The sequence below is a fragment of the Falco biarmicus genome, chromosome 2 (assembly GCF_023638135.1).
Source record: "Falco biarmicus isolate bFalBia1 chromosome 2, bFalBia1.pri, whole genome shotgun sequence".
Lineage (NCBI taxonomy): Eukaryota > Metazoa > Chordata > Aves > Falconiformes > Falconidae > Falco > Falco biarmicus.
Window position 1 is genome coordinate 33,962,546 of NC_079289.1, and position 8,485 is coordinate 33,971,030.

Sequence of the window (8,485 nt, forward strand, 5' to 3'; positions counted from 1 at the left end):
TAGACATTTGGGGTTGAATTTCATGGTAGTCTGCTCTATCTACTGTGTTCAAAGATGCCTCATCTCCCTCTGTCTCTCCTTGTTCCCTGCCCTTAATGACTCAGTGAAAAGTGGATCAACAAAGCCAGTGTTTCATTATTGACTTTTTTTTACATGAAGCGCGTTGAAAATAGTAACACATGCCTGCCTTTTTAAGCAAAATATTTTGGATATATTGGACACACTGAAACATAAAGATTTTGCTTCCAATGCTGTGCTTAGACATCCACAAGAGAGTCCCCACCTCTTTAGGTATTTCCATTCCCTTTGGGGGGGGGCGGGGCAGGCAGGAACTTTCTAATTTTTTCCTAATGTGAGGTAGAAAGACATTAAAAGAATGAGGTTTTTTACACTTTTCTGTATTTTTCCACCAACATTGCCTTCAGCATGTATCACATAACGAGAATGCACTAATTTTCATTGATCTATGCTAACGTGAAACTTCTTTCTTTTCTTGGCACGTTGTATGCAAGGCTGATTTGAGTAAGTTCTTCAAGGAAATGTTCTTCATTCTCTTTGCTGTAAACATACCAGTTGACCTTTTCCCCCCCCCCCCCCCCTTTTTTTTTTCCCCCTGTTAAATAATTTTGCATAAAATTTGAAGGTAGGATTTTATCAGCATGGTAGTTGGGTAGTTCCTGCCAGACAGACAGGTAGTAATAACCCACAGTGGGTCATTAAAGTGATAAATGTATTAAAAGCAGAGCAAAACACACATGCTTCTCAACCTGGTAACCCTTCAGACAGAACTGCAGTAACAGAATGAGTTAAGAAAAATATTTTAAAAATAAAGGTGTATTTTTTCAGTAACAATGATATGTAAAATCCTGATAACTGCCTTGAAATCCACTGCCTTCTGTTTGTGAAAGCATCCAAACTATTGCAGAAATTCTGCATTTCACCCAGTTTACAATGCCTGCCGCTTGGGTCTGCCTCACATGTAGTACATGAGAAATGTCTTTAGCCTAAATTTTCATTCATAGACTTACTTCACCATGTGCATTCTCTCTTCACTGGTATTTTTATTCTGGTTACTCTAATAACCACTTCTGTGCATACCTGTAAGAGACAGGATGCTTTTAACCAGTTTCCTGGACTTTGTGGAGTTTTATAAGGGGGAAATTATATATGCAGATGGCAGAAATTTGTCTATTTTCTAAACAAAGAGCTTTAGGAAGAAAGAAATTGCAGTGAGAAGAAAGCCTTGGGAAATAAATGATTTATTGGAGCAGCAGCAGAGCTGTGGAAGGACAATCTACCAGCCACTTCATTGCACCTCCCACCAGCTTTATTTGCTTTTCTCAGTTTCTCCCCCTGCAGTGTTAGCATCTCCTGCTTGCTCTGCTGACACGGGTAGCCACCTCGATGCCTCCTCCTGAGTGGCACATGGAGCTCATGGGGTTGAAGTATGTTTTCCCTTCTGGAATTCATTCAGAGACATCTGGGTGGCGTGTGTTTGTTATCCCACCCCTTTGGCCACCCTGACTTGCGGCTGAAGTTGCAACAGGTACCCTGAAAGCCAGCAGAAAAAATGGCATGAAAGCACAGATGGCTGCAGGTGGCCATTTCTTAAATTGCTGCTGACCTTCACTAATGACCCCTGCCAGTGCCACTGGCTGAGGGTATGTACTAATTCATTCACTTAAGGATATTGCTGAACCAGATTTAAGGCATTCTCGCTTGCCATGGATGGTTTCATAAAAATATCATGGGAAAGAGTCATTCATTCCAACCTCTTGGTGCAAGGCAGCACCAACCATATCCAAACTGTCCTCAACAGGCATTGTCTGTTCAAACCCTGATGGCCTAGGCTTTATATCCTTCCTCGAGGATGTAGTTAGTGAATGATCTAAATCCGCCATGCTGCAATTTTTATCTCATCCCCCATGAACATGGAGAACCCATTCCATGCCTTTTCAGTGATAACTTTTGGTGTGTTTGGAGGCTGTTGTCACACATTTCTGCCCTAAACCAGCCCAGTTCCATTCTCATCACTGACCTCTCAGCTCACACTTCCAAAGGTGTTGCCTGTGCCTCACTTGACATGCAGTGCCCCTGCTCCAGCTTAGACCTCACCTTAAAAAACATCACTCTAGGTTTGTCCAGGTGTGACAAAAATGCTCCTTTGTTGACCATCCTGAACATAAATGAGGATACTGAAACATCCTTACAGCTTGTATGTGAAGCAGGGCTTCCTCCCAATGGTGTGTCGTTGGATCTGTGAGCTTCAGGGAATATTTCAGCTGAAACATGGTTTCCTAGGAAAATGTCACATGAGTGTCAGAAGCTTTAGTAAATCAATGTACAAGGCACCTACCCCATCCCCAGGCCCAATTTCTTTGACATTATTTGGCCTCAGAAAACCTGTGTTTGTTATACTTCTCCCTGTTACCTTCAAAGCACGCACTTTTTTTTATTGTTATTTTGGGGAGAACTGAAGTTTATGTGATGGATCAGTAATTCCTGAGTTCCTCCTTTTTCTCCTTTTTTTAAAGTTTCATTTCATAATACAAGAACTCAACTGATTAAACACAGGATGTATCTTCACATTTTTTCATATGAGCCAAATACCTCTGATGGAGCTTTGCACTTGCGGTTATGGACTTCGCAAAACCTGGCACAAACTTAAATATCTGCTTCTTTGAATTCATTCAGACCTTGAAGATGCAACTTTTTGACAAACATTTATTCTAAAAGAGACACAGAAACAAATAGTAAGCATAAGGGTTACTAATGTGATTCTTTAAAATCACGTACAAATTAATAAATATATTATTTCTGAAATGATCAGGAAAAAAGGTAAACATTTATTTAAATGCCTAAGTGCCTAAGGTTTCTAATGGCAAAATTGGAGTGGGGGTTAAAAGCTTTGTCTCCCCCCTGATGCTTAAAAAGGACAAAACAGGTGGCAAAAACATTTCTATGGAAAATGGAAAGAATTTAACCCACCCAACAACTTGGCACTGAGATGGAGCTGTTCCTTTTGTCTTCTTATGTGTTCTACTAAGCACCATATTTGGGTGCTTTCCAATTACAGCAAATCAATATGTAAAATTCCTATTTTGGTCAGTTTTCTTGCAGTCTATCATGGTACATGTTCAAATATAAATTAAAACAGATCTTTTTTCCAAAAGAAACTCCTGCTTAGTAGAGGAAAGAGAGGCAGACTTATGCCAGTGGAGTTTTTATTGCTTGCATAAATGAAAGGAAGAAGTGGCAAGATGTGTATGAAGTGGTGGGGGAGTATAAATACAGCCATGTGATCATCCTGAATAAGTAAGATGGACTTGTGGCCATGGTCCTGATCTTATCTGAAGATGAGCTAGAGAATACTGAGCCCAATATTGCTGTCATAGAAAAAAAATAAATTAGTTTTCACAAGAGTTGGTGGATGTAGTGCTGAAAACCACAGAGCATTTTTGTGGCCAAGCCAGTGAGGTATATATGCTTACTTTTAAGCATACAGTTTGTCCCATTTATTTCACCTCCAGCACGCACGGAAAGCATATACTCTCGCTGGGGAACCTTGCAAATTGACAGGTTTGAGAAGAGAAATATTTGATCTATAGAGAAAGCATGAAAGGAAGGAAAAGAGGTGGCTGTGAGAAACAGCAGAGAATGAAGGATGTGTCTGTTTACTTTTCTAAGATGATACGTTTCTCTGACAGTAGCAAATAAGTCAGTAACTCCATAAATACCAGTATTAAGTAAAATTGATGCTTTTAGTAATTGAGCCAAATACAAAAAGATTAAATTAACTCTTACTACAATTCCTGTGATTTAAAATCAGTTATCTCAGGGACAAATTGCTCTGCAAAGTTTTTCAAAGAGTCTGTTAACTTATTTAATGTGGAGTTGAAATTCTGGCATTGCTCTAATAGTGTTCCCACATTCCGTTCAAGAGATCCCATCAGATGGTTTGCATAGCTATTTTTAGTTTTTAATAAAGAGAGGATAACACATGACTTACCAGAAAAGAAAATACATTTTTGCTACTTTAACCTTATTTAAGTTGTATTTCTAATCTAAAGAAAGAGCCTTAATCCATGAAATAGCCATAGCGTATAGGAGAGTTCTAAATTAACATTGGCTAGACGCATCCAAGCCTAGTTTAGATAAATGAAAAAGTGAATAAAAGGGACATTTCTGTGTATAGTTCATATAAATAAAAAAGTAAATAAAGAGACATTTCTGTGTATTTTAGATTAATAAAGCTGAAATGTACAGGGGTGAGTATTATAAACACTTTTATTGAAGGCGCATGTTAAAAATAATATGTTCTGCAGTTGACCGTCATCTTGTCATTCACAGCAACAGCCACATGTGAATAATGTTTATCTTTGGTTTTAGGGAAAGGAATTTCATTGTCATACTGAAGATTTGCACAGTTTGAATTGCGATATTATTTGTCCTACAACAAGGTGTAATGAACAAGTATGTATTGCTACTACAGCTTACAGGTATAAGTAGTTTATTAATAGGATTTACAAATTTGCATTACTGCTGCCAAACAAGAGCCTGTCCAGGCATGTGTACTTCTTCCTCCTTAGTATTTTAGTACTGACCAAACTGACGGGAATTTGGTTGGTTCTAAAACCTTACTTCACAGGGAGCCTTTTCCTACAGTGATGGAAACCCCTCGCCGCAGCTGGAAGAAGCAGTGTGCCTGCCGGTGTGTCCCACCGGCCCTGAGGACATGGGTGGCGGGGGGTGGGGGGGTGGGGGGTGGCGCGTTTGGCCCCCTGGTGTGCTGGGATCGTGGCACAGCTGGGCTGCTGTGTGGGGTGGGAGAGCCGTCTCTCTGCCTGTGTCACTGAGAACGGATCTGCTGGGCTGTGAGATACCCGAGGAGCTAATTTTTCCCTTGCCAAGAAAGGTGGAGCAAGGCAACGGTGACCACCAAATACGTTTTTGAGCAGATGAGTAGCAGGAGGGTAAATTAAGGACAAAGTTTGGAGATGCTTTTTGCTTTATGGGGTTTTTTTGCACTTATACAGTGTAGGAACAGGGATACAATTTACAACCAACCTTTTTTGCTGCATGAAGTCTGTGAAACTTATTCATGTTTGTGACCTGCAGGTGAAGCTATGCCAGGAGGAAAGGTTTGTCGTTTGAATGGAAAAGTACCAACCTGATGAACATAAAAGAGACTGAGCAGTTCCTGGTCAACCAGTTTTATTAGGCAGCAGCTTCTAAGATGAAAGCATCTGAATCCCATGGAAACAAGCAGAGAAAGAATCAGAGTCAGGCAGCCTTTAAGTGATAATATTTGCAGATGTCATGAAGACCAAGGGGGTGGTAAATCACGAAAAGGGCAAAACATTGAAATAAATTATTTGGAATAGCTAGTGAGATAAACATAAGCAAATATATTTCTAAACAGCCAAATGCAAAGCTGTGGCACTTAAAAACAAAGTGTGTAAGAAACGTTTAATTGCTATGAGGGATCCTTTAGGAGATGCCTTGATTTTGAAAAGGTCTTAGGGGTCATGGTGACTAATCAGCTGTGTAAGATCTACAGCCAGAATCAAATGTTAATTGGATTTATGAGTAGAATTGGATCTATGATTACAAGGATTTCTGGTACTTGTGAGAGTGATATTGCCTCTGTGCTTGGTACCGACTTACATGCAGCTGTGGTATGGCACCTGGTGTCTTTGTCCACAGTCCAAGACAGATGATTATTGTTTAGAAAGGGGGCAAGGGAGAGCCTGCAAAGCACCTGAAAGACCTCAAAATATTCTTTATAGTTAAAGACTCAAGGAGTTTGTTCTGATGAACAAGAGAATTTGAGAGATAACTTAAAGCTTGGAGGTTCCAAAATAGGAAAGAGGTCAAGGGGGTTCTTCACTCTATACAGGAGCGATCAGAAACTCTACCTACTAAAAGTTTAAAATTAGGGATGGAAAAAAAGACAGATTTTGAAGCAAGGATAAATTAATCATTGGAATAACATACTAAGGTTTGTGGTTCAAAATTTTTAAACGAAAGACTGGGTTTTATTTTAAAAGAAGTTTTCATTGAGACTCAGGTTTATCTTATGACTTGACCTACAGAGAACTAAATAATCAACCACCAGTATTCTATGCCTGTAAAATCTTCTATAGTATATATAGTGTGTAATCTCTACTGACTAGATAATCACCAGGGAATCTTCTGAGTTTATAAACATGGAAATATAATACATCTTCTGTAGGTTAGAGGAAAATCTATTTTATTAGAGCAAATAGGGGCATACAAATATCCTCATCCTGGCCCCCAAGGAATATTTTTCTGTCGTTAAAAGAGGTCTGGGTCACTATAAAACCCAGAGTATTAAAAATCATACAGCTGAGGCACGTTTTCTGCATCTTCCATCTTATGCTCCCAAGGACATCCCAGATGGTAATGATTGAATTTGTCTATTTATTAGACATGACAGCTTCCACTGATGAGGGTGTTTGTAATTCTAAGCAAAGAGCAGTTGCTGAGATGAAATGTCTATGACTTTCTAACCACAGAGTTGTTGCTTTGGTAGGCTACCGAAACAACAGTTCTGTGATCATTTAATACCAGCTCTGTGAGGCTGTACATCATGTAACAGTACAAATTTGATCGAAATCAGGCAAGAGCATCTGATTCCATTTTGGTTGGTTTAGCCAGAGCACATAGCACAGTGTTTACATTCACTTAATAATTTTATGTTGATTTTATGCCAGCTGCAGGAAGACAGCATGAAGTTAAGAGCTGCCTAGACAGAAAATACTTCTTCTATGTTAAATCTGCCAGGGCAAATTCTCTCTTTGATATATTGTTAACAAATCTGAATCAGTGGAGTGACTGTACCAGTATATTGCATTATTATGACTACAGTGGCTTTGCGATCCGATGCTAAGTACCCCACAAAACAGATTCACTGTATTGTCAAACTACAGCTTGAGAGCCAAGCTGAACTGAAAGTTAAAACAGAGACGCTGAAGAGTAATCTCATTGTGCCTGCTCTCCATCCACTGCCAGGCCCTGAGATACCTTTGAAATTGCCAATGATCCCTGAAAAGAAAAAAAATAAAAAATAAAAAGCAAAAAAAATCTCCAGGCAAAACAGGACCACTTACAGGAAAATAGCTGGAGGTAAGGATGGTTTACTCTGAACTTCCTGCGTCAAAGTCAAGTTGTGTCCCTTTAGATGTCAACCGTTGTTTGGAAGAGGTTAAATTCCCTCATGTTTGACCTACATAGAGTTCTGGCGTTTGGGAAGGTACTGTGTGAGCTGGGCATGCCAATTAATTTTAAGGATGGTAGTAGTCATAGTAAATGAATGATCTGCAAGGATTAGTAACTTCTCTGTCAACTGGCTGAACAATTTTAGAAACCGTACAGGTGAGTTGGTTGGAGGTTGGGCCACAATTATTATATTATTTTTCAAAGCTGGAAGGAGGCACGGTGACGAAGATACGCTTTGAAATTACCTTGGGAGGAACTATTTCATAAAAGCCAGCAATACAGACATCAGTATGGTCAGTATAGGAATGAATTCTAGTGGGCTGATTTTTAAGGATGAATGTCTTGGACAGTCTGGAATTACAATATCAGTATTTACAATGTAGGAAGCATGAGAAATAAGGACTTCAAGAAGTCTGGACAGATAGTGAGTGCAGTCTTTGTGGTGGAAATCTGCAATGAGACCACTGATCTCCATGGCAGTAGATGAACTTGCCCCTGTGAAAGCCAGATCAGGTTCTATGTCATTTTCTACATTTTGAAAAAGAATTTTAAAAACACATTTCAGGGTGTGGAATGGTCCCAGACAAGGGAGTGTCACCTTCTGATCGGCTGAATTTCACATGGCTTTTATTATGTGGCTCCACAAAGGCTCAAGTCTTTATGAAGAGGCATTAACCTCCATGTAGCTAGAACAGTTGCATGCCAAGTCCTCAAAGCACAAAATTCACATTACTGGGTAGTTTTTGGAGTATCATTTTGAAGACCCCTGAAAGCACCACTTAACAAAAATATGCAATAAGTCTGATGGTCCTTTTCTTCTTTTACTAGGAGGTCCAAGGGCTCCCATTCTCATGTAGTTTCAGAATGCAGAGTCTCTAATATATACAATACGTAGGATACATCTTGCCTATTTTTTTTGGCTTACTTTCATCCCACATTGAGAAAATGCATGGCTAAAAATACTTCAGGATGCTTTCCAGGGAATACCACCCATGTGTCCCTCAAGAGACTCCTCTTTAACATTCCTTAACCCACATGGTATTCAATGTTTCCAGTGACAGACTGTGCCTCCATAAATAAGCTACATAAGTTCCTAATATGAGTTATGCATTGCATACAGTGGAATAACTGCCTTAAAAGAATGTTGAGGCTACAAAAGGAAGCAGTCACAGAGGTAAGAAATGCCAAAATTAAGGCAGGCTTCGCAAACTCAGTATGGTCCTGCTGTGCAAATGCCCAGTCT

The 8,485-nt window shown here is 39.6% G+C and overlaps 1 long non-coding RNA gene across 1 annotated transcript; it reads right to left on the reverse strand.

Annotated features, from left to right (window-relative positions):
- Window positions 1-624: 624 nt before the first annotated feature.
- LOC130145230 (uncharacterized) lies at window positions 625-8,169 on the reverse strand. The gene is made up of 3 exons (XR_008820415.1): window positions 5,171-8,169; window positions 2,611-2,729; window positions 625-2,297 (listed from the first exon to the last, which is right to left on the reverse strand). It is a non-coding gene; the product is annotated as an uncharacterized LOC130145230 (long non-coding RNA).
- Window positions 8,170-8,485: the final 316 nt, after the last annotated feature.